Source organism: Macrotis lagotis, chromosome 2 (assembly GCF_037893015.1).
Source record: "Macrotis lagotis isolate mMagLag1 chromosome 2, bilby.v1.9.chrom.fasta, whole genome shotgun sequence".
NCBI classification, from domain to species: domain Eukaryota; kingdom Metazoa; phylum Chordata; class Mammalia; order Peramelemorphia; family Peramelidae; genus Macrotis; species Macrotis lagotis.
Window position 1 is genome coordinate 67,767,508 of NC_133659.1, and position 26,736 is coordinate 67,794,243.

General features: G+C 35.2%; 1 protein-coding gene across 10 annotated transcripts in view; it reads left to right on the forward strand.

Annotated features, from left to right (window-relative positions):
• The window catches only part of RABGAP1L (RAB GTPase activating protein 1 like), a 716,515-nt gene that overhangs the window by 472,892 nt on the left and 216,887 nt on the right, over positions 1-26,736 (forward strand). The gene's annotated exons all lie outside the window — the stretch shown is intronic.

The window sequence follows — 26,736 nt, forward strand, 5'->3', positions numbered from 1 at the left end:
GTTTGAGTGAGTGAGAGAGAGAGAGAGAGAGAGAGAGAGAGAGAGAGAGAACAAACAAGAGAGCACCCCAGTCACCTGGCATGGGAGCCCATGGTGAACCACTAGGGCCTCGAATGGGAGCATGTGATCTCAGAAGGAAAGAGAGGTGCATACATCCTGCAGGGTGGAAGATCTATCTAGTCAAGAAGAAGCAAGAAGGGGCTGTGCTTCCTCTTAAATATACTTCTGTAATAAATTGGACAAGGGGTGGTGCTTGGGGAGTGACTTAGCACCTGAGCCTGATATTCTCCAATGGGAAGTGATATATACTGGTCTTTCCTGTCTCAAAGTGCATGACTTCTAAGTTCAACATGTCATTTCCTGTCATGGGCAAAGTCAAGTAACTAGGAACTGGAAGTTAGGTGAAGGAGGAATGGGGAGACAGGATACAATCAACAGGGATCAGTTTACATCTTATGAGCAAACTGCCTTCCACAATTAGCAAAGTTTAACAGTGTAAAAGATTACAGAATTTGTTTCTAATTATAAAGTCTCTACATTCATAATTCTCCTTCATTGTTTGTTGCCACATTTCTTAGTCATTCAATCACCTTTTGATCTTCTTTAGTTTCAGTAAGTTTGAAATTCTTAAACAAAGGTATTGGTGCCATTGATCCTCACATTGTGGTTAAAAATATAGCTTACCAAGCTCTTGCTTCCTAAATGTGCCACTGTTCATCCTTTTCATGAAAGTATTTGACATTGTTCTTGTTATATCTTTTCTCCCAAAAGATTGAAACAATGTAGTAAAAGTTGACTTACTTTGCTCCATACTTCAGGGAAACATTCCCTGAATATGACTCTAAACAATGTAATGGAGAAGAAAAATTGTCAACTATGACTAACCCATATTCTAGCATTCTAAAGATAGAAACTACCATGTCTCTGACTTCCCTAGATTAAAGTTTGATTCCATTCATAGTTTTAGTTTAACACTTTGACTTTTTTTTTTAGGTTTTTGCAAGGCAGTGGGGTTAAGTGGCTTGCCCAAGGCCACACAGCTAGGTAATTATTAAGTGTCTGAGGCTGGATTTGAACTCAAGTACTACTGACTCCAAGGCCGGTGCTCTATCCACTTTGCCACCTAACCGCCCCTAGTTTAAAACTTTGAGCAGGTGAAAGTACTTGATAGACATGACTACATTGGTTTCATATAGTAGAATCTCATCTTGTGTGGAAGTTGGGTTCTAAAATCATTGTAAAAAAATCTACATCGTTAAAATAGCCTGATCATTGCTTAAATAGGACAATAACAGGCCTAAAGTTTGTGTTTGTTTGTGTGTGTGTGTGTATGTGTTTGTATGCACGCCCACACGTGTGCTTGTGTTTCACCTGTGTGTGAAAACAGATAAAGATTAAGCTGATAGGAGAAGTGATGACTGAAGAGAAGAATTTCTTAAAAGATCTTAACACTTAAGAATGATTATATTTCAAGGTGATCATTTGGCTATATAACTATTTCTTGTTACATTTTCACTATGGGGGAAGAGAGGATAAAAACACAAGAAAATCAAAGGAAATATACCAGGGACCTTCCAGCCTCCTCATTAGTTCCACTACTCTGAACAGAATAAATAGATTCTTGTTGGTTTGGTGATGAGATTCTAGAACCCCTCGTTGGGTGACAGGATGGAATAATGAGAACTGAGATTGACAGAAGAAATAGCACATTTGGGTCTCCTTTCTCTGGATCAGAAACATATGCTCATTGTGTCAAATGATGGTCCAGGACAGTTTGAATTCTCTCCTCATCTCTCTTTCCTTCTCACTTTCCTCCCTTTCTCTCTCCCCCTCTCTCTCATTCTCTCTCCCATTCTTTTTCTCTGTCTCTCTCTGTCTTTCTCTCTGTCCATCTGTTTCTTTTTCTTTCTCATTTCTCCTATTTTATTCTCCCTTCTTGCTTTTTTCCTTCCCCTCTTAATACTTTTCTCTCCCTTCTCCTTCTATCCCCCTTTCTCTTTCTTCTCCCCCCCCACTTTTCTTTCATTCTCAATGCCTCTATTTGAATGCCTATAAGTCAAATATAGGCATTTGAATGTGGATACATTTTGATTCCACTGTAATAATCTTTTAAGCTAACTAAGGGATGGAACCACTTAGCAAGAGAAAAGATTGAGGTGAAGTAACCAGACCTTAGCAAGACTGTTACAAAACCATTACAGTCTGTTTTTTTTTAAATTTAGAGTTCTATTTGCTCTATCTATCATCTTCTAAGTCACTTCAATTAAATAGATTAGGCAGCCACCCATTTAAAGAGGAATGCTGAATCAAAGTTTATATACTGTATAATTTTGCCAGGAACTAGCCGTCTTTTCTGCTTTTAGACATTTTAAATCCTTAGTCTTTGAGAGAAAGATTAAAAATAGAAGATGCAGAAGCTCCAAGCACAGGAGCTCTTAGAGAAGAAATGTAGAACATTTTTAGCTAACAGATTGTTTATTATGCAAATCCACTTAAAATATTACTTGGTCATATTGCTATGTGACCCTTAGAAGAGAATTAGAAATGTGAAGGGTACTAAGCACTAAAGCATCATCTAGATAGTTAGCATCTATTTGTTTTCCATTAAGTAGGAGGAAAGAATATTTTATTTTATATTCATCAATATTCCCAACTTGATTAACAAATATAAAATAAAACATTTAAATTTATGCATTGAAAAAAAAACTTAACTGAAGTTTTTCAGATACTACAATAACCCTCCTACACTCTGAATCTCCAGGCTTGTCCACAAAAGTAGTCAGCATTAAAAACCATTTGTCACCTTAATCTTTTTGGAAATCATTATTCTTTTCATAGCCCTGCTGAATCTTGTGACCTTTGCAGAAAAATAGTACAATTGTAACTCTTTCATAATGTGTACTAATTCCCTTTTCAATGTTGCCTCTGTTTTTCATAGTTTGAGGTGATGACTACAGTCTCAAAGCATTAATCTTTTTTCCTTCTATTTTCTAAGCCAAGTATTCCTTGTTTCATAGCAATTCCCTGAGTCATAATTAGAATGCCATCCTTGGTCTCTCCCTCCCATTTTTAAAATTTGGTAAGTCCATTCACTTTAGACTAATGGCATTAAACTTATTTTCTTCTTGGTTTTTTGTTTTTTTGTAGGGGGATCTTTTGCTTTTCAAAACAGAATGAGGGGGGTGTTTTACAATTTTAGGTCTTCTAAATCATCAGAACATCATCAGAACAAATTTAGGTATTCTACTCAAGGAAGAAATAGTAATGAATTATTTCTTTTTAGGCCCTTTTTCACCAAAAAAAAGACTTTTACATTGATCAGTAACAATACAATGCAATAAAATATAGTTGTATGGAATTGGTGTTATGTTAAGGTGGGAAATTCAAAATAAGAAAAAGATGGCAATCTCTGTTCTTAAGGAGTTTGTAATCTAATGGGGACAGAACAACAAAAGGAAGCTTTACAGGGACAGAGGTAACCGAGGCACTTCTGAGGTGCAAATATCAAAACTGAAATAATCTCCTTGATGATGAATTTCTTGGTGATGAGTGCATCATGGCAGAAGGATGAGAACGATATGTTGAAACCAGTGATGATATTTTCATTATTAATATTTGTCTTTTCCAATTCAATTCAAATTTAAGTGCTTCCTAACTACAAAGTACTATGCCAGACTTTGTGAAAAGAATAATGATCTAAGAAAATTTGAGGAGGGAGAGAACATAAATGACGGAAGACATTCCTACAGAGGAATTAGGTTGCATCTCAATTGGGCTTTGAAGAAAGAAGGATTCTTAAATGTCAAGATGCCAAGGGAATACATTCCAGGCTTGAGAGTGATAACTTGTGCAAACACATTGAGACTGGAGATGTATGTTGAATTCGGTATAGTCCAAACTGTGGGTTGGTTAGAGCATAGAGAATGTGAAAAGGTAAAATGTGAAAGAAAACCAGAAGGGTCTGATAAGATCAATGTGGGAAGCACCCTTACTGTCAGCCTGAGGAGTCTGATGTTATTTTTTTAAGCAATGCAGTGTTCCTAAAGAGATTTGAGTGGGAGAGTGACACAGTCAAACCTATTTAGGAGTAAAACATTGTTGACAAGTGGCAATTTTGATAGATGAGCCTGAAGGAAGGAATAAAAGAAGATAAGAAAGAGATGAGCCTTGAAAACAAGGAAATTTTAGAAGAAAGTTAGAGCCTTAGGTCACAAAGGACTGAATTATGTTGGTTTGTGAGTAGAAGGGGGTGGAGGGGGGATGATAGAGATATTTTGCAGGTTGAATCAGTAATCTGAAATGTCTGCATAAATACTCAAAGTTTAGGCAACAAGCAAGAAGAACTCAAAATCCTACTACAAGTTTCGCTGAGATTTGATGAGATAAAATTTTTTATGGAAATTTATCTCTGGATGCATATAACTTAATGAAAAGAAATAGGGGGGCAGCTAGGTGGCACAGTGGATAAAGCACTGGCCCTGGAGTCAGGAGTACCTGGGTTCAAATCCCATCTCAGACACTTAATAATTACCCAGCTGTGTGGTCTTGGGCAAGCCACTTAACCCCATTTGCCTTGCAAAAAACCTAAAAAAAAGAAAAAAGAAAAAAAGAAAAGAAAAGAAATAGGAAAGGGCAGCTAGGTGGTACATTGAATAGAGCACCATCTCTAGAGTCAGGAGTATCTGAGTTCAAATCAGACCTCAGACACTTAATAAATTCCTAGCTGTGTGGCCTTGGGCAAGCCACTTAACCCCATTTCCTTACAAAAAACTAAAAAAAAAAATTCCTAGCTCTGTGACCTTGGGCAAGTCACAACCCTGTTGCCTTGCAACCCCCCCCCCAAAAAAAAGGGGTGGGGGAATAGTTGGGAGCATTTATTTAAAAAGGATACTCATATGAGAGACTCCAGGACCTGAAGAAGTAAGCATGATGGGGCAGACATTTGGATAAAGGTCAGCTGAAGGAGAAACAGCAGTGATTTTGTATTTTGTCATTAGAGTATACTAAAGCTACCCTACCAGAAAGAAGTAGGAAGTTGGTAGACATTGTGAACCTGGCACCATCATATGTTCTCATAGTGAAGGTGAATGCCAGTGATATAAACTTCTACCACCAGGTATTATCTAGTTATTTAGTTTTTCCCTTCTCTATATAATATGCTGTGAGCTAGAAATTAAGGTCTCTGGCTTTCTCTTCTACATTGTTACCCCTAGTGGTCTAATGAAAACACTGAGTTGCTAAACTGTTATTCCTCTATTTTGGATTGTAGGCTAGAAATCCAAATCTAATCCTCAGTCTACATTCTAAACTAGTTATTCACTTCCCAAATCTGTTTTGCTCTTCTAGGGTCCTTGCCTTCAATAGACAGTGGCAGCAGTGATGAAAAGACCACTAGGATATTTAGTTCCTTGTTCAAAACTTCTTAGCAATGATTTCTAGATTTCTTCTGGTGGTATTGTTTATATACATTGTTTATGCCCATATCACCAAAATTGGATACCAGTCATCAGGTTTAACAAATCCTGGGTACTTTTTTCACACAGATCAGAAAAATATTTGTAAACAGTCATCAGTTTTACAAATCCTGGGGACTTCTTTTACCTATATCAGACAGATATTTATAAAGAGTGTACCACAGTGCCTGTAGTTAAAATGCTTATTTCCTCCCACACTACCCCCCCCCCAACCAAAGTATACTGTGGCTATGATTTTTATCTGAACAACCAATCTGATCATTATGTCAAAAGAGGAAATAAGGTTAGTTTAGCATGAATAGTTCTTGATGAAACTTAACTGGTTTCTCATGTTCACTTTCTTCTTTTCTTAAAGCTTATAAACTATCCTTTTTTTTAAAAGATTTTTCAAGGAAGTGGGGTTAAGTGACTTGCCCAAGGCCACATGGCTAGGTAATTATTAAGTGTCTGAAGTCGGATTTGAACCCAGGTACTCCTGACTCCAAGGCCAGTGCTATATCCACTGCACCACCTAGCCACCCCTAAACTATCCTTTTAATAATATATTCTATTTTTTTTTTTTGCCAGCAAAGAAGGTTAGGCTTGACACAGTTTCGTTTGCACATGCTATCTTCTTTCCTCCTTTCAGAATGAGGATATTTCTCCCACTGTTCATACTCTTTTAGTGATCACTCACAGAGAGTCAGTGATTACAATTACTGGTACTTTCTGAATCCCCACTTTGTAATTCATCTAGCCCAGGTGACTTGAAATCACTGTTTGAGTTTATGGATATTTATTAAGCCCTTATTATGTATAACCCCCACCTCAGGCATTCACATGGACTACTTGTGTCCAACTTGTGTTAGAGCATTTAGAAGTCATATTGCCACAGTCAGACTCACTACAGCTTGTCTCTAACACAGTGATAATCATTTTGATTTTTTTCAATAATGAAGGACAAGAACCCACCACTTTTAGACATTCACAAGGATTTCTGAAGCATGATTCTCACCCTTTTAGCAGCTCAGTGTATGCTTTTTCTTGACTAATCATATATTAGAGAAACAAAGTAGAGTTTCAAATGTTTTACCCTTAACTTTATTTCTGACAAACCTTTTCTCAAAAACCTGCAATGCCCAGCGTCTTCTGATTCATATAGGTTGTCAGGTTATTGAATCTTCTCTGATGAAAAAAGTAGTGTTGATATTTTTTTTCATATTTCCAATCAGGAACTAAGAGGTTTAGCTTACATGTTGGGTGAATAGAGTCAAGGTCCTGACAGATACTACTAGAGGGCTGAATTGTATGAGATGAAATTGAGTAAGAACAGATGAGGTAATATTTATAGAATCCGTTGCAGACTTTAAAGCACTATATAAAGGTCAGCTATAATTATTTTTTTAATAGGGTAAGGAGATCAGAGCCAGGCACAGCTCTCTGGGGTGCAAGCATAGTGTTGATCTAATATCCATGATAGGAGGAGGAGGAGAAGGAGGACAAAGAATATGGTGATGATAATGTTGGGTTGATGATGATGAAGATGATGATGAATTTCCCCTTGTTGGATCATATTTCAGTCTGAGACCAGGCCTAGGAGGAGCCAGGGCACCTAATTCATTCCTCCTAGACCCTGCAGCCTCATCATCACCTATTTACTTTCCTTGTAATTTGTCTTCAGAGATCATACCTTGGAGGAGCTAGCACTCTAAAATAGTCATATTTAAAAAAAAATAAATTTATCAATAATTTTTTATCTATCATATATTTCCACTCTATTCCCTCTCTCTCCCATACCTCACAAAGTACTGTTTCTTGTAAAGAATAAAATAAGAGGAAGAAAGAAAATAATTCCATATAAGTAAGTGATGTAGATATAGATATAGATATAGAACTGATGTTGTATTCCATACCCATGGATCACCCCATTTCCAACTTGTACAAGAAGAGGGAAGATGTCTTCTCCTATCTCTTATTTGTAGCTAAACTCATTATAATTTGATAATATTAAGTTTTGATTGTTTTGTTGTTCTTTCCTAAATGGTCATAATAATTTAAATGTGTCCACATATATAAGTATACACATATGTATGTATGTATGTATGTATGTATAGTTTTTCTGGTTCTCCTTGTGTCAGTTTCTATCAGTTCACAAACCACTCCAATATCTTTAAGAAAACCCCAAAGGGGATTTTCACTAAAAGGCAGACATGAATGAAAAAAAAGCAAATCTTTCCATACTTCTCTGTAGCTTTCATGTTCATTTTCTTTATAGTAAAGTCATATTCCATTAACTGCATATTCCACAATTTATTTAGTCATTCCCTGATGAATTGATATCTACTTTATTACATTTCTTTGCTTCCACAAAAAGTACTACTATAAATATTTTGGTGTATATGAGATTTCTTTTTCATCATTGATCTCTCCTTTGGGTATGTACTTAGTAATTAAATCTCTGGGTTAAAGAGTATGAACATTTTAGTCACTTTTTTTTCATAATTCCAAGTTGCTTTCCAGAATGGTTGTACCCACTTCACAGCTCTATCAATAATTCATTATATATTTATATTTCCATAGCCTCTCCAACACTGAGCATTCCATTATTTTGTCAACTTTACAGATTATGCAGCCATATCTTAACTCTAGCTATTTTCTGATCTGCCACAATTCAGTGTCTTTCTTTCCCCTACTTTCCATCTCTTGGCATAAGAACTAAACAAAATCAAAACTATCTTGATCTTTGGAAAGGGCATGTCACTTTGTTCCAACTACCAAATTTGTGACTTCCCAATCTGAAACTGCTTTCCTTGGCCACCACTTCTCTTTTATGTGTTCCATTTCTGTATATAAGTTCATGTTATACCCCTCTGCTTGCACCCCAAGCAAAATATAATCTCAGTGGAAAGATTTACTTGGGGGGGGGTCTTTACCAATTAGCACAGGATTTTAAAAATTTTTGTTTGTTTATTTTGCATATAATATAGACTTCATAAAAATTAATGGAGTCAAATTAGAATTTTTTTAGTGTTAAATTCTGGCATGCAGCTTTTAATCTTTAAAATACTAAATCATTTGGGTACCAGATTCATTCAGTTTTTCTTTCCAAAACATTCATAAAATACTTGGCAGTATTTGGTCCAGATCTGTAATTTCATCAGTGCAGGGAGCTTCCAATTAGGAAACTTTCTCTACCAGTAAACAGTATAGTTGTTTAGTGATGAATAGTCTTAGAGAGTTGCCTAAAGAACTAAGATGTTAAGTGAATTTCCCATGGTCACAAAGCCAGTATTATGTCAGAGGAAAGTCCATTAGAATGTAACCTCCTTAAGGGTGAAGACCTTTTTTTTTGCCTCTCTTAAATCCTTAGTGCATAACACAGTGCCTAGTAGGGACTTAATAAATGCTTGTTGGTTGATTTCTTTATCATTTAGCAGTACCTAGTATATTTGGGGATTCTCTTTTTGAAATTTCCATGGTTCTTTCCTTATGAGCTTTATAGTCTAATAAGAAATAAGAAAAATACCAAATACCTAAAATGGATGCTAGGTCAACAGAAATGAACAAATGACTTCTTTCCTTATCACTGCCATCTATAAAATTAATGGATTTATAGAATATTGATGATTTCATGGAGAGAGAAAAATCATATTTTTAATTTTCCTATCAATTGAGATATATTCATGGAGAATAAGAAATTCAGAATGATGACCATCATTATGACCATATTACTCATCATCCTAAATAGTGATCTTAAACAAAATCAGCTGTAATGTTATAGAATCGTAGGGAATGTTAGATCGAGTGCATAATAACATTGTAGAGTTTAGATTTCTTTATTTTTGCCTTTTCCCTGTTGTGGTTTCTTAGAATTGGAACAAAGAAGAAACCACAAATTAAATAAAGTAGTGTATTACAGTATATTACAAGAATAGCCAAGTTTTGGGGTCAATACCAGGTCTACAGAGGTTGTTCTACAGAAGTTTGTACTAGAATCTAAAAAGGCTTTGTGAACAAAAAGGACTGAGAATGTAAGATAAATTTAAGTGATCATCTAATTACTGACACAAAACTGGGGCGGGGGAAGGCTAGTGCTTCTAGTCTAATTGATAGCAAAAAGGCAAGAAAATATATATATATATATATATATAGATATAGATATAGATATAGATATATATAGATATATATAGTTAGAAGGTTGCATATACAAAGTCAGACTTTGCTACCTATCTACGTGGGAAATTAAATTACATTTAAATTTTTTAAATTTTTAAAATTTAAAAATTTTTAAAATTTTTGCAAGGTGATAGGGTTAAGTGACTTGTTCAAGGTCACGCAGTTAGGTAATTAATTATCAACTATCTGAGTACAGATTTGAATTCAGGTCCACCTTACTCCAGGGCCAGTGCTCTCTATCCACTGTGCCACCTAGCTGCCCTGGAAATTAAAATACATAAGAAATGGATTACCTGAAAAATATGCAGGAGACCAAAGGATTCTTCCTGAATAACAAGAATTATTTTTAGGAGGAGGGATCCCTGTGCCTTGTCATTTGCCTCTCCATGATACTAGTAACTATAGCCAGTGGCACCGGATGGGCTTTGTATTTTTCTTCATATTCTCATAGTTCCCAAAGTGCTATCTTGAAGTCCTTGATATTGATCCCAATGGAGTTATATTTATAAGAATGATCAGATCCACATATCACCTTTGCCATGTCCCTAGCACAAGAAGGGGGTCAGAAAGTAACCTTTTAAAATTAGTTCTTTCAAGATGATATAACAGGATGGGAAGAGAGTCTAATTAAGAAAAACTTTGGCCTCCCCCCCACCCCGAAACATGATTCCTTCGTTTTTTCTTATCTCTTCTCTTTTGGTAAAAGATTTGACTGATTGGACTGCATAGATCAGAAGCACCATGTGATAGTTTATCTTATTCTATTGTCTCCAAGATTTTCTATAGGATTGCAATATTATTTTTTTTTTGAAAGAGAGGTTTAGAAGTGGGATCATCCACCCTGGATCAAACAACTCAAACAATACTTTCTGTTTGCCTTCTAGGCTTTTGTCATTAACTTTTACCTTGATCCAAGAAGGGTAGAGCTCACATCAACTTTCCCTTTAGGTTTGCCTTGTGTTTTTTAACAGTGCTCAAAAAGAGTGTTGTATCAAAGAAAATAATTAGTGAGGGACCAATAAATATAGTAGTTCTCCAAAGACTTTAAAATATAGGTAGGTAAGTTAGAGGAAATACATTTTTAAAATTGCCCATTGCTCAAAATGATTCTCAGAAGGTAGTAATTATTTTTATAGTCTGTTTGCATCCTTTAAAAAAAGAGTATTCTTTCCATGTACTTGTAAATTTCCTTTTCCTTATGAACTCTGGAATATTTGGAAGGAATTTCTGAGAGTTTGGGGACAATATTTTTTTTTGCAAGGCAAATGGGGTTAAGTGGCTTGCCCAAGGCCACACGGCTAGGTAATTATTAAGTGTCTGAGACCAGATTTGAACCCAGGTACTCCTGACTCCAAGGTTGCTGCTTTATCCACTATGCCACCTAGCCGCTCCGTCAGTATTTTTAGTAATAAATATAATTTATAAATTAATTTACATCAGATTTTTTTCTTAACTAGAATGTTTTTCTCATTTAACAAACCTCATCTTTTGGGGTAGAAATGGGGAGGAAAGAAAAAAAGAGATCAGAAATGTACATGATAATTTATGTTTTACATTTAGAGGAAATAGCCTACTGGATACATAATGGATTATGTGCAATAATATGTATAATATGCAGTAATCTTTTAAATTATTTATTATTATTATACTGTATTGTTGAAATGTTTGTTTTATTCCATAAATTAAAAATAAAATAAATTTAAAAGTACAAGCTACCAAGCTTTGGATCACCATGATTGTTTTTGCTCTCTCAAAAACTAGCTTTTCTTTATGTTTTATGCCTTAACACATGATTCTGCTAATTAGTCATCTCAATTATGGAACAGTTAGATTTGGGGCCATTTTCCAGCAGGTATCACTTTTGACAACTTGTTCTAGTAACTTTTCATAATCCCATCCTGATTCACAGTGCCATCTGCTGCTGGTAAGGAAAATTTGGTTCTATAGTACAGTGAAAATTTTAAAAAAAATACAATTTCTAAGATAGCTGATCATTTTAAATTATTCTGGACAGTGATTTCTAATTTATGGCATCTAATTTAAAATATGATAGTAATGATTCAGAGCACTCATCATTTTTATTCTGAAGTCCTGTAACAGAATTTAGTCCTTGATGTTTTATTCTTATTCTCTATTCCTTTCATAGTCTTTCCTCTATACTTACAAGCCCTCTGCATTCTGGAGTCTATAACTTATGTGTGCATGTCCTTTACTGAGTGTAGAGTAGGAAAGTGGATAATAAGAATGTGTTCACTGATTGACACAGGTATCACAGTTTTTTTATAGCCCATGTTACATTTTTTTGAAATCAATTTAAAAAGTGATAACAGTCTAGGAACAGTTTTAGTTTGTGGCTAAGTCTTTTAAGATGCATTGGAAGGATAGTGTCTTTAAAAATAATAATTCACATTTTTATAGAGGTTTAACATCTGCAAAATGCTTTCAAAATTTTGTTTGATCAAAGTTGGTTGATCTCATTCTGCTCAGGTACTGCTAGTCATATTTTGCTCAAATTTGATACCTCAATCTTATAGGAGTACAGATTGAAGGACATCTGAAGAAATGTGACTAGACCAGTGTGGGAATCTCATGCTATCTTATAAAATGAACATCATTTGCAAGAACTAGATAGTTAGCAAAGAGAAGAGAAGGTAAAGAAAGACATGACAGCCTGCTTCAGGTATTTGAAGAATTATTGTAAGAAAAATGTACTTAGTCTATATATGTTCATATAGCCAATCAAGATGAAGAGACAGTGGTTATTGTGAGACAGATTTTTTTTTTAAAAGGGAGAAAAATCTTCCTAACAATTAGAGCAGAGTACAAATGGCCACTGCCTTGTGAAGTGATGAGATCTCCTCAGGAGGAGGAGCATATTCTGATTGAAGATGGGGGATCATTTGTCAGAGATTGTACCAAGAATATTTATGTGTCAAATATGGAACTAAACAAAATAAATCATCTCTCATACTCCTTTAAATGATGATACTGCACATGCCAATGATTTTCCAAGGATACAACTATTAAATTTAGAGCAGAATTCAGCCAGCAGTTGCCATCATACTTTGTTCAGCTATAAGTTCTTTACTTATCCTAGAAAATAAAATTGGTAAACTCTTTCCCAGTTTATTTCTGGTGAGATTTTGGGGGAAGAGTTTTAGAATGTGAGTTGAATACACTTTTAAGTTCAATTAACCTGAAATACAGCATCTGTTGAATTGGAGGCCCAAAGTCAGCAAGTGTCCTTTTTTACAAAAGGTACCTTTAGATCATCAACAGCAGGCATATTCTAACACACACATTACTATTTATAGCTTTTAGTGTAATGTCATTCATTTCTGGGGGGGGGGGGCAATCAGAGCTAGAGAAGTACTGCTGTAGCCACCAACAAAAATGATGGGGAAATGTCCAAAAATGAATTTTATTGTGCACATGTGCCCCTGGATATTCCTCTCTTAAGACCTTTCTTCCCATTTTTGAAAATAGGCATCTGAGTGTTCTTTTTCTTCTCCTTGCCTTTATTCCGTGAATATCACTTGATATAATCTGAAAAATGGGTTTATAAGCATGAAAAGTACCAGATTTTTGTTCTCTGGAATTTATTTTTTTATTTGGATCACCAGACTGTCATGAGGAATTCAGAATAGCAGAGGGTAATCAAAATAGTACAGTCTAGAAACCCTGGGTCTTAAATCAGTATCTGTTGCTTGTGCTTTCCTATTGGGGTGACCTTCTTCCAGCCCTGTATATGTCTTGTATACTCATCATTATTTACATGTTGTTTACCACATTGGGGCATTTACCCTTGATTGCTTGCAGACTCACTTTGTATTTCTTTGTATCTTCTACAGTTTGCTCAATACTCAGCACATAGTTTGTTAATTGATTGATTGACTAACCTTGAATGAATCAGTCCTTCTCTATGGGCCTCATCTATAAAATTTATATTCATCTATAAAATAAGGCTGTTATATTAGATAGTATCTAGGGTCTCTTCCACTTCTCAAATTTTATGGTTCTACCTAATGACCTTGGGATCTGAAAGACTTTCAGTTTACAGATCATTACCCACATGAGTAACATTAAGCTCGGAGAGATCTCTAATAGGACCCGTGTTTCTCCAGGTTTTAATACGTTTGTCTGAAGATTGCAATCATCAAACAAAATATTTCAGTAGAGTCAATTCAGAATGGAAAATTTTACTTTCACTTAAAATCTGTAGCCCCAATTACCCTATCTGATGCCTTTAAAAAATTAGAGATGAACAAACAGTTGGCTAAATAACTCCATATATTATTCGAGTTAAGTACCTAAACTTGGAAAAAATATGAATTGTTTCATGGTTTAAAATATCAAAAATCCCAGGGGAAAAAATGAATTTTTCCCTCTCTTAATGTCAAACACGTTCTGATTTATTTCATCTGTATTCGTGATCCTCTCAAATACCAGTGTGAACTTTTGCAGGATAGAGTATCTCTGAAATTACATTTTTCTTATGTTTCAAGTTATACCAAAGGAAACTGGGCATGTTCACATCAGAACAGATTCATGGGCTTTACAAATTCTGAGCACTCATTTAACCCAGACACACCAACCAACAATCCAAAAGAAATTATCAGTTTTAAAATTACATATTCTAATGGTGTAAGAGATTTTTTAAAAGCAAAATGAAGGGCTAGAACTTTCATATTTCTGCTCTTAAGACTAATCATTATTCTACCCACGGGATCAGTACCACCATGATTCAAAGTTTTGAAACAATTAGTAAATTATATAGGCCAAAATATTTTTGGAAGACTGACCTAGTCCATTTTTCTCCATTTAGGCAGAACTGTTTTTGAGACATTCCATTTAAATAGATATTCATATTTTCCTTTAAAATTTCTAGATAAGCAGAAAGTTATTTCAGGATTTAACAACCCTTGTAGTTCCCTTATAATCTTCCTGAGTCTAGGAAGAATAAATTACAGTATTTTTACTTATGTGAAGATGAGAGGGTATTATATCCAGGAAAGAGTAGACTGTCAAAAGTAACCTTTTTCCAATAAGTTTTTTTCATTGGCACAACTAGCCAGTCTTTCTAGTATATTTTTTCCTCTCTGGCTTATAGTATTTTCCTTAATTTATTATTACAGTTTCAAATTGCAGGGTGTCTAGAACACCCACTAGTCTACACAAATACTTTATTTCATATGAAATGATTATAAAACTACTTCATACTGTGTAAATAAGAACCTTATTTTATACTGTCTAGTAACTTGTTTGCTACAAATCTTCCTGTGACCTGGATCTCAAAAATATCTACTGTGTTTCAATTTACTTAGTTTATTTTTCTTTTGAGTCAATCCAGAGAGGCAGCGTATTGTGGTATGACATATTAAACATTCTAATCCTGCTCCCCCATCTTGCTATCTGTGTGACCTTGAATAAGTCTTAAATTTTCTAAGTATCAGTTTCTTACTTTTTTTTTAACATCTAAATAAAGTATTTGGACTAGATGAATTCAAAGTATTCTCCAAGTTCTCTGACTTGTTATGAGAATTCGTACTGCAATATTGTCTAGAATTTGAAGTTTAGAAACTACCTCAGGGCTCACCTAGTTCCACACACACCTGAGTAGGAATTTTTCTAAAGTGTTCTCCATAAGAGGTCCTCTAACGTCTACTAGAAGACCTCTAGCAGTGGGGAAATAATTGCCTTCTGATTTCTGTTTCTGGAGGGCTCATGTTGTTAATAAATTATTTTCTCCCTTATCCTCAACCAAAATCTGCCTCCAAGCAATTCCTACTCAGTATCAAAACAGGCCAAGCCTAATTCTTCCATATGACAGATTTTCAAATATTGAAGACAACTATCATTTCACTTCTAAATCTTTTCCAAGTTTAAATATTCCTATTTCCTTCAAAATGATTTGCAGATAGCTTGGCTCTTCATTGTCATGGCTACCCTCCTCTGGATGCTCTCCCTTTTTTTTTTTGCAAGGCAATGGGGTTAAGTGGCTTGCCCAAGACCACACAGCTAGGTAATTATTAAGTGTATGAGACTGGTTTTGAACTCAGGGACTCCTGACTCCAGGGCTGGTCCTCTATCCAATGTGCCACCCAGCTGCCCCAGATGCTCTCCATCTTATTAGTATTCTTCCTAAAATGTGGGACATAGCACCAAAGAAAAGATATGTGGGGAACTTTCCTTTTTTTTAAATTTATTTTTATTAAAGATATTATTTGAGTTTTACATTTTTCCCCAAATCTTGCTTCCCTCCCCCCTCCCCCCCTCAGAGAGCACTCTGTCAGTCTTTACTTTGTTTCCATGTTGTACCTTGTTCCAAATTGGGTGTGATGAGAGAGAAATCATATCCCTAAAGAGAAGAGAAGTCTAAGAGGTAACAAGATCAGACAATAAGCTATCTGTTTTTTTTCCCTAAATTAAAGGGAATAGTCCTTGCACTTTGTTCAAACTCCACAGCTCCTTATCTGGATACAGATGGAACACTCCTTTGCAGACAGCCCAAAATTGTTCCTGATTGTTGCACTGATGGAATGAGCAAGTCCTTCAAAGTTGTACATCACTCCCATGATGCTATTAGGGTGTACAGTGTTTTTTCTGGTTCTGCTCATCTCACTCAGCATCAGTTCATGCAAATCCCTCCAGGTTTCCTTGAAATTGTGGGGAACTTTCTAAGTGCAGATCATTGAAAGAATTTTTCAAAACTGTTTCAATGGGGGTCATCTAGGTGGCACAGTTGGATAGAGCACCAGCTTCAGACACTTAATAATTACCTAGCTGGGTGACCTTGGGCAAGTTACTTAACTCCATTGCCTTAAATAAATAAATTTTTTAAAAAAAATCAAAGAAAGAAAAATTGTTTCCATGAATTGATTAGATTTGCTGATTTTCTTTCTTTTCTTTCTCTTTTGTCTCTCTCTCTCTCCCTGTCTCTATCCCCCCACCCCCATGTCTCTCCTTTCTATAATTTTCCTTTGCCATCCTCAGTTCATTCTGAACTTTAGCATTCTTGAAACAACTATTAGAAAACTGTTTCACCTTCTCATATTCATTTTCTGTAATCAGGCTTTATTTCTATTGATTATTTCCTTTTTAAATCTAAATTGAGTAGAGAGTTCCCTTTGTATACACATAGGTATCATCAGACAAATCCTATTTTTTCTTCTCGGTGGATTCCCTCACTCCCCTTTTGTGTCTGAATAATCTCCCATTCCTCCAGGTCTGACTTTCTATGAAGCATGTTAATTCATGGAATCCTATTTTTTTCTTCTAAAGTCAGTGTAATCTTTTTTTCCTGAAATCTCAGGTGCATGTCAGGCTATTCCTAGATTTCCTCTACTCTTATCGTAAATTCTAGGATGGAGTGGTCAGTTGCCCCCAATTTGACCTCTTCTTGACCTTAGCAATCTATATACTCTGCTATTCAGTTTGTGAAGCCAAAGTATAAAATTTTATATTTATCATCATTAAATTTCCACTTATTAGACTGGGCTCAGTGTTATTATAGCTTGTTAATATTTCTTTGGATTGTGACTTTCTCATCTAGTGTGTTAGTTATTCTTTCCAAGTTTGAGTTTTCTCCATAGTTGATGATCATGGCATATAGATTCTTAAACAGAATTTTAGAAACATGGAATGTTAGTGTTGAAGAAAATCTTAGAAATCATGCAATCAAATTTGCTAATATAGACAAATGAAATGTCTGTACAAATGTGACAATCATTTAGGACCCAGCATAGACAACAAGTTCAAAATCTCCAAGTATAGTAGATAATCTTTTGTTATATGCAAAACTCTTTTGATCTTACTTAAGGCAAAGTAATTGGATATAGAAACTACTGCATTTCAGAATTAGAAGGAATTTTAATGCCATCTTGTCCAATTCTTACCTAAAAGGGACACTTGCCTCCCACTTAGTCCTCAAGAATATCTAATTCCTACTTTGAGACCTTAAATGTTGGAGTGTTTGTTAACTCCTAAGATAAGCTGCTCTACTTTAGTAAAAGCTTCATTATGAAAATTTTCCTTAGATCTAGTTGAAAAATATTTTTCTATTACATCCATCAATTATTCCTCATTCTCCTTTCTAGGGCCAAGCAAAACAAGCCTAATGACTTTTCCACATTATAGCCTTTTAGATACTTGAAAATAATTTTAATGTCCCTCCTGAGACTTCTTTCCTTTAGGCTAAATATCCCTCAGTCTCTCAACCAGTTTTTATATGCCATGATATGAAATCCCTTCTAGATGTACTCCAACTCCCCATTATCTTTAATGATATTATATGAAGCACTGAACACAGAATCCAACATGGAAGTGGACCAAAGCAGACCGCATTTGGTCTATCGTGCCTTTTTTCCTGCATGCTGTACTTCTATTAATGGACCATAGGATCATAAGATCCTGACTGTAGAGCTGACAGAACTCTTAGAGGACCTGCATTCCCCTCATATTACAGAGTTGGAAACTGAGACCCAGAGAGAGAAAGAATCTTTCCTAAGAGTTACACAGATATTAAGGGCAGAGTCATGGTTCAGGATCATACCTTGGTTTGCCTAATATCACATTATCTTTTTGAAAGCATGTCATGTTCCATGCACTATTGATTCAATAGAATTTGTATTCCATGAAATGCAAATCTCAACTCTTTCCTTATGAATTTTATTTATCTGTGATTCCCTTATTCTTTACTTGTGGGGTGAGTCTTTTGAACATAAACACAGGACTTCATTTTAATTTCTTTTTTTTTTAATGTGACCTAATTTTATGAGTTCTTTTTGCTTCCTAATTCTGACACACAGCTTTGTTAGCCATGCCTCTCAACTTTGTATCATCTTAAATTTTAATAAGGATATCTGCACACCTTCATCTGTTGCACTGACAAAAATATTAAGTTATGCATGGCCAAGATCAGAACATTCCACAGGACACCTTCCTCCATCTTGACAGTAACTCATTGGTCACCAGTCTTTGGGTCAGCTGACCAACTGAATATATCAAACCATATAAGCATTTAGCTCATATCTCTTCATTTTTCTCCAGAGGGATAGTGAGAGATTTCATTTCTGTGAAATCATTTAAGTATATTACATTCTATCTTCAGCCTCCTTGTTTGCCAGGCTAGTAGTCTTGTTAAGAAATGAAATCAATTTTGCTTTCCATAGCTTAATGTTTGGTAGAGAGGGCATAGAATTGTTTTAAAGGTTAGAAAATTAGTAATTATAAACACAGATGCAAGGAATTAGAATTTCTTAATAATAATTGACTTTTAAATAATTTTAAGGCTTTATGCACATCCCTATTTTGCAAATAAAGAAATTGAAACTGAGAGAGTGACTTGGCCATAAATCATACAGCTGGAGATTTGAGATTCTAATTTGAAGAGCACTGAACTTGGATTGGAGTCAGAAAAATCTGGGTTCAGATGCTACCTTTGTCACTTCCCAGCCATATGACCGGAAGCAAAACCCTTCATATCTCTGATCTTCACTTTTCTCATCAACAAAATGAAGATAATTATCCTTATATTACTGATTTTTACAAAGTTATTGTGATGATCTGATGAGATAATATATGTAAAGAGTTTTGCAAACCTTAAACTAATATAAGAATGTAAGTTATTATTATCTCACTCTACTTCCTTGAAAGGAATTCTTCCAATACATGAAGGATTACTACCAGCTGTTCCCCTTTTCCTTTGAGAACAGCAAAAAGGAAAGAGTTTTTAAAACTACAGTAAAAGTAGTGACAGAGAGACAAAAGGCAGATCATTCATTAGAATAAGGATTTTAAAACACCGGAATAGGAGAAAGAAAGATTATGGAATCAACTTCCCCTGGTTATCTTCAAGGTCTTTCTACATTGGCTTAGTTTCTACTGTCCCAAATGGAAGGATAGATAGACTAAATGACAACTAGAGATCCATTTTAGCCATGTGAGTCTTTATGCTTTTTTTTTTCCAAAATGGAAATTGGAAATTAGATGATTTTCCTCTTTCCTATCAAGTTACTACCAGATTTGATCTATCCTGAAGCCATTTTAAAAGTTCCAGCTATCAATAAGGAATGAACACAAATGCCTAAAATTTTAAAGGAACTCACCAATACTCCAATGAGAGAGGAAAAGGTATGACCACATCACTTTTGCCCTTGTATTTCATAAGCTCTTAAATCCCTTGATCTATTTTTGGTCAAACTCTTAGTTTGTAGTTTCTAATAGCTTTCTTGTGAACTCAGGAATGTAGCGTGTACTCAAATGTTTTCAAAAGATTTTTATATTTCATTTGTATGTCAACTTTAGATCCTACCTAAAATTTCTAACATATAAAAGAGTACTAACATTAATATCAGAGAAACCTGGATTCAAATCCCATTTCTGCCATTTTCCCATGAATACAGGTAAAAGTCTTTACCTTTACAGACCTTGACTAAGTTCCTGGACTTCTTTGGATCTTGGTTTTCACTTGTGTAAAGTAAAATGGTTGGAGTAGATCAGTTAGAATTGGGTGGCTTTCATCTTTCTCTTCTAACAATACTTTAGCAGAAGCGACCTGTCCTAGATTCCACTTGCTCATTAGATTTCCATTTGCTGTGATGGAATCTTAGATATGAAAGGAACCTTGAAGACTCTTTAGTCCACTTATTTCATATGACAGATGAGGAAACACCTAGAAGAGAAAGAATTTGCTGTAAATCACACTTCCTATAAGAATTGAAATTAGAGCACAATCTTCTGACTCCTAATCCATTGCTCTTTCTACCATAGGGACAGAGGTGGCTCAGGATATAGATCATTTGACCTGGAATCAGAAGTTCTGAATTCAATATGACTCAGACACTTACTAGCTATGTGATCCTAAGTCACTTGATTTCCTCAACTGTAAAATATAGAAACTAATAGCACCTGCCTTACAGAATTGTTGTAAATATGTAGTGAGCTAATGTTTATAGGGATTTGGCACAATGCCTAGCTTACAGTTGGTGATCAGTAAATGCTTCCTTCAGGCCTCTTACATAATCATGCTCCCTGGAAAAACAGCCAGGTCAAGTTCGAAAGACAGTGTTGAAGTAAATAGTGTTGGCTAGAAAGAATGTGATAAGCTGTCTCCAACACCAGAGATAAATTTGCAAAGAACAAAATAATTTCACTAAAATCCCTTACTTAGACAGGTTACTTTCCATGGAACAAATTATAGAGAGTGATTTAGGGACTTCCTTTACATCCCAACTCTGGCGCACACTAGTCAAGGATTTAAAAGGACCTCACGGGACTGGAGAAGTCTGATAACAATGATTCTGCAATTCAGTAGCTTCATCTTCTTTGCCGCAAGAATCCTCCAGATCAGGAACAATACCAGGTTGTCTGGGAGTAGTTGCAAGACATTCCTAGAATCTGGATAGTGACCTCAGTTTTGGGCTTTATTGTTATCTAATTAGCCCTCAGAAACTTGGGTCACATAAACAATTTGAATACTGATCAAAAGTAAGTAGAACATTTAGTCCAATAATATTTATTAAGCTCCTAATAATGTATGTTAACTTTTTACTAAGTACAGTGAGGATATGCTTAATAAAAAGAAAGTTCCAACCTCCAAGGAGCATTCTGATTGGGGGGTGGGGGGAGGTGGGGGGAGGAGATAACATACAAAAAGAGACAGGAATAGTGGAGAAGGGAAGACCAGGATTATCTGGTGAGGGAGCATCTTCAGTGAATTGAAACTTGGAAGGGCAGCAGATGCAGAATGATTGCTATTGTTGATTTCTTTTAGGGTTTTTTCTTATTGGACATGACCTATTGTTTTAACTTTCTGGTGTGGCAAATAGAGAACCAGACTTGGAAGCAGGAAGACTCATCTTCCTGAATTCATATATGACCTTAGATACTTATGACCCTGGGCTAGTCACTACCCTGTTGGCCTCAGTTTCTTTATCTGTAAAATAAGAGTAAAGGAAATAGCAAATTTGTTCTATTTCTGCAAAGAAAAAGGAGAGTCACGATGAATCAGACAGGTCTGAAACACTGGACGATATAAAGGAAGGCATTGAGAGGAATTTGTTACTCCCCCTCCAGCCCTTCAGAGAAGAGAGGAAGCTGAGGAAACTGGTATTGATCAAGACTTGAGTTAGCAGCATGATGATGAGCCTGACCTAGGAGGGGCATCTTGTTCTATGTACTTAAAATCAAGCAAAGGAACCTTATGCAGAATAGAGTGATCATACCTGAAATGTGTGTGTTGTGCTCCTTTAGGAATTAATCATTCCTTGAAAAAAACTTGCTAGAGTAGTTATGATTCCTAATAGAAAATCTATTAAAAGATGTTCAGTGGTAAGAGGTCATTTTCTTCTGTAATAGTTTGAGTGGTTAAATTACTATGGAAAAAGTACAGTATAAACTATCCTTAATTGTTCTTTGTGCCTGATAAGAAACAGCAGAAAGTCATGATACCTTTGCCAATCTCAGGGCTGTTTTTAGCAGTCAAGAAAATTAATTACTTATGAGAATGTTTGATTAGAACTTATTTTTTCCACTTTTAATTACAACTTAAGGATAATTTCCTTTTTTTGCTTGAGTGAGGCATTGAGGGAATGTAATCATTCACTTGACAAACCAGTCCATTGGCTATCATTTGCAAGGGAAAGTGATTTGTGGTGATCAAAGAAATTTTCCATTTGTGTTATAAAATATGAGTTACATATGTATGTGTAACTAAAGGAGTTTGGAAGACTTGTATTCAAATCCAACTTTACTAGCTATGGGACATTGTTACTGAAGTGTCCAGTCCTCATCTGTAAAATGTAATCATTTGCATCATCATCATCATCAACATCATCATCGTCATCACAGCTAGGATTTTTATAGTTCTTTAATGTTTGCAAAATGTTTCTTGATCCTTAAATTGATCCAGAAAGGCAAGTGCTTTTAATTATCCCCATTTTACAAATTAAGAAACTGAGACTGAGAGAAGTTAAGTGACCTGCTTATGATCACATAACTAAAAAGTTTCTGAGGCTATATTTGAACTCAGGTCATCCAGTTTTCTATCCACTATGCCACCTCAGTATCTTTAGCAATATCTTAAATATCCCCTTTTCAGAAGGATATTGAGGCTCAAACAAAAGAATATATGTAATATACTGTAAAATTTAAAATGTTGTGTAAGTGATACTATCAGAAATTGCTGATCCCAGTGTCTGAATTTACATGTCTTTAGGATAAAGTTGGTTCAGTGTTCTGCACTCAGATTTTTGTCTACTCTTTTATAAGTTTGGAGAAACCCTTTGATTTAAATTTTATTTGGTTAATTTGAATCTCATTAGAATTTTCTTTTATCCTTCGTTTGTCAAAATTAGCTTTGCAGCCTGAAAGGGCAATAAAATTCTCCTAATACTAACTTGTCATTTTGCAGATGAGAAAAATTGAGTCTCATAGAGGTCATATCCATAACAAGTAGCAGAATCCATTTTTAACCTAGGTCTCAAATATAGAACCAGTACTCTTCCCATCAGAATGATAGGGCTCTTTTTTATGCTCAGATCTCCTTGCTTATGATTTTGTTAAGTTTGATTCTTCTAAAGAAAGTGATTGAATTTTTGCATGACTAATAATAGTTCCACATTAAAATTTTTTTTTAAAAAACACTAATTGTAAGAGTTGACAGTCATAGTTATAGAGTACCTTATATTTTAGTAAGCATCCCAGGCAAATATGGTTAATCTCTTCTTAAAAACTGGAGAACCTGAGGCAGAAAAAGATTAAATGATTTGCCCAAAGTTATTCAATTAGTCAGTGACAAAAGCAAGGATTAACACTTGAGTTGTCTGACTTCTTATCTAGGATTCTTTCCAGTATGCCCTGTCTTTTTTAATGTAATAACAGAAACATTTGTTTTGAATTTTATGGTCTAAGGCCATGAAATTTGATCACAACAACCTATATTCAATAATTTTTATGATGACCATTTGATAGTCTTCTGGTAGCAGATACAGATAAAGTAAGACAGTGGATCCAAAACCCATTTTATTTTTTTGTGAATCATCATTGATGTGTGTAGTGTTAATTAATTTTAAATTACTTAAAATGTAATCTTTGACTTTAAATTATTATTTTTAAAAGATTTGCAAAGTGTTAAATCCCTTCATTAGATTCATTCCCATTTAAAAAAATGAAATCTGATTTTATTGCTTTTGCTGATCATAGGAAACTACAACTATCTCATGACAGTAAATTAGTGCCCTTTGACTGTATCAGAAGGACAATTTGTTAGGGAAATTTTTGAGATGCCTTTTAGAAATATAATATGATTATTATTAATAATTCCCAGAGTGACTGTTCAGTATCATAGCTTCTATTAGCCTCATATATTTTACACATTGGTGCAACTTTCCTTTTCTAGTCAGACCAGTTTTGTGTCTCAACCCTGGCATACATAAAGAGTTTAAACCTTGACTCTTGGAGTTTTGGGTGAGATCTAAATACTAAAATATATCTGTCTTCTTTAAGGTAAAGTGTATTAACTTTATTACATTAAAGTTTAGTAAAAAGATCAATGAATTTGGCATCTGAAGACTTGCCTTTGAATCCAGACCTTATTTCTTATTCCCTCTGTGACTGAGTAAATCAGGTAATATTTACTAAGTCTCCAACTTTTCAGACTTAAAATGAGTGGAGTAGGTTAACTGGCCTTTGAGAAATGTTGATGCTCTTAAATTTATCACCCAATATCTTATAATACTGTTATTTAATTCTAAGATTAATATATACATGTACATATGCATATGTATATCCATATCCATATATATAAATATATAGAGAGAGTTCTCTATATGTATTTCTTAGTCAAAAAGGAGACTTAAATGTCAAATTATAGATTTAGAAAAGAGCTCTTCCTTGGGGCCAGCAAATCATACATTGATGCTCTAAGATCCAGGTGACTAGATTTGCAAACTAGTTTTAGGAAAGCATGGAAAGAAGATAGAACTCCAAAGACTTGGTACGCTCATGTAATTAACAGATAAATCTTCTTAGATCATCCAAGCAATTGTGACAGAATTAAGCATAGCTACTTCTTAACAAGTGAACAAACTTCATGTTTGCTCATTAGCTGTATTTTCTTCCATTTGGTTACTTCTTTTCCTCTGAAACACATGATTCATTATTTATTGTGACTTTTTCCCTTCCCCCTCCTTGTCCTCCTTTCCGTCTTCCTTGTCTACACCTTCTTTCTCCCCATCTTCCCCTCTCTTTCTGCCTTTCCTTTCTCTCTCTCTCTCTCTCTCTCTCTCTCTCTCTCTCTCTCTCTCTCTCTCTCTCTCTCTCTCTCTCTTTCTCTCTCTCTCTCTCTCTCTCCCCCCCTCCCTCCCTCTTCCTCCCTTTTTCCCTCTTCTTCTCTCCATGCTTCACCCCCTTCCCCTACTTTTCTCCCTCCCTCTCTCCTCTTCCCTTCCTCTTTCTTGCATTCTTTCTGAAGTTTCTACTTCCTCTTAAAGAAAAGGGAATATTGCTCATTTTCTTTGATTCTCAGTGTTTCAAGCTGCACACTTGACTGCAAGTTACATACATACATACATATATAAAATACACACACACACACACACACACACACACACAGTTGTATATTAGCTTAAAATGTCAGCTTCTACTTAGCTTTCAGGCTAATGATTAATCTGAGGTTTGACTTTCTCTCTCTCTCTCCATGCACACTGGCTTGTTTCAGGATCGTTGGTTAGATCCTTCTTAATCTTATAATGTTTTCCTTCATTTTCAGAGAAGACCATGACATTAGGGAGGTGATGCCATGTCAAGCACATGAATTGGATTTGAGTCAGGGGTGCTAAGTCACCAGTCTCACTTTCTCCTCCAGAGCCATCAGAATCCAGTGGCCAGATAGGAATCAGGACTGGAAAGGGCTGGGTCCTGGATTTGAGCTAATCAGGATTAAGTGACTTGCCCAAGATCACACAGCTAGTAAGAGTCAAGTATCTGAGGTGGGATTTGAACTCAGGTTCTCCTGACTCTAAGGCCAGTACTCTATGCACTGCCCCACCTAACTACTTCTTTACTCTTATAATTTAGTAATGAGACACTGACTAACCCTTTCATCTCTCTACAGTGATAACATCACGTAAATCCTTTTTTTTTTTTTTTTTTTCTTTGAATTGTCCTGGAGTTAACTTTTCAAATTTTAAAGAAAATTCAGAGTGACACTTTAGTTTTGGCAAAGAAACCAGAAAGAATGCTAAACCAAAAATATGTACCAAGATACTAACAAGTATTTGTTGAAAAATGATTTTCTGTGATACAACTCATGGCTGCTAATTCTTCCTAAAGTTCTATTTGGGAGGAATCTGAAGCCTTGACAGCCTTTTGGGAATTTGTAGAAGCAGGATATGCCATAATTTATAATGAGTCTGATAAAAGAAAAGACTATAGTCATAGTGTTTTTGTATTGCTGTTAATTACTAAATGATCAGTCCAGTGCCTACCAGTAGTTACCATTCTTTTGGGGGAGGGGGTGCAGGGAGAGGGAGCTACTTTTCCTTTCATTAGAACCTTGTGATGCACTTGGGGAAATGAAGAAAGATAAAGATGGTACTTACAATTACACCACTGAATGGATGGAAGGTTGATATTAAAGTCTGGGGTTGGGAGAGGATAAAGTTGAGGATGAAAATTGGAAGTTAAGACTGTGAATGCAATTAGGTATCCTTCCAACAAACCATGATGTGGGGTGGAGAGATGAGGAGGTGGGGAAGGGAGAGAGCAAACAGACCTATTGAAGAAGGAGGAAATAATGATCACAGTACCATGTTATAGAAGTTCCTCCTTTAAGGTCTACCAGAATCACATGTCATGTTTTATAGGTCAAGAAACTGAGACCCAGAGAAGGGACATGACCTCCTAAAGTCATAAAGCTATAACTAGTAAGTGGCACTAGAACCCAGCTATTTTTGATTACAAGACCAAAGCTCCTTCTGTATTATCTTTCCCTAGTCTATTGATTGGAAGTCCCTGGATATATATATATATATATGTGCGTGCATATGCAGGGAAAAAATCCAATAAACTTAATTTTTCATTCAAATAGTTATTGGAAAATCTAATT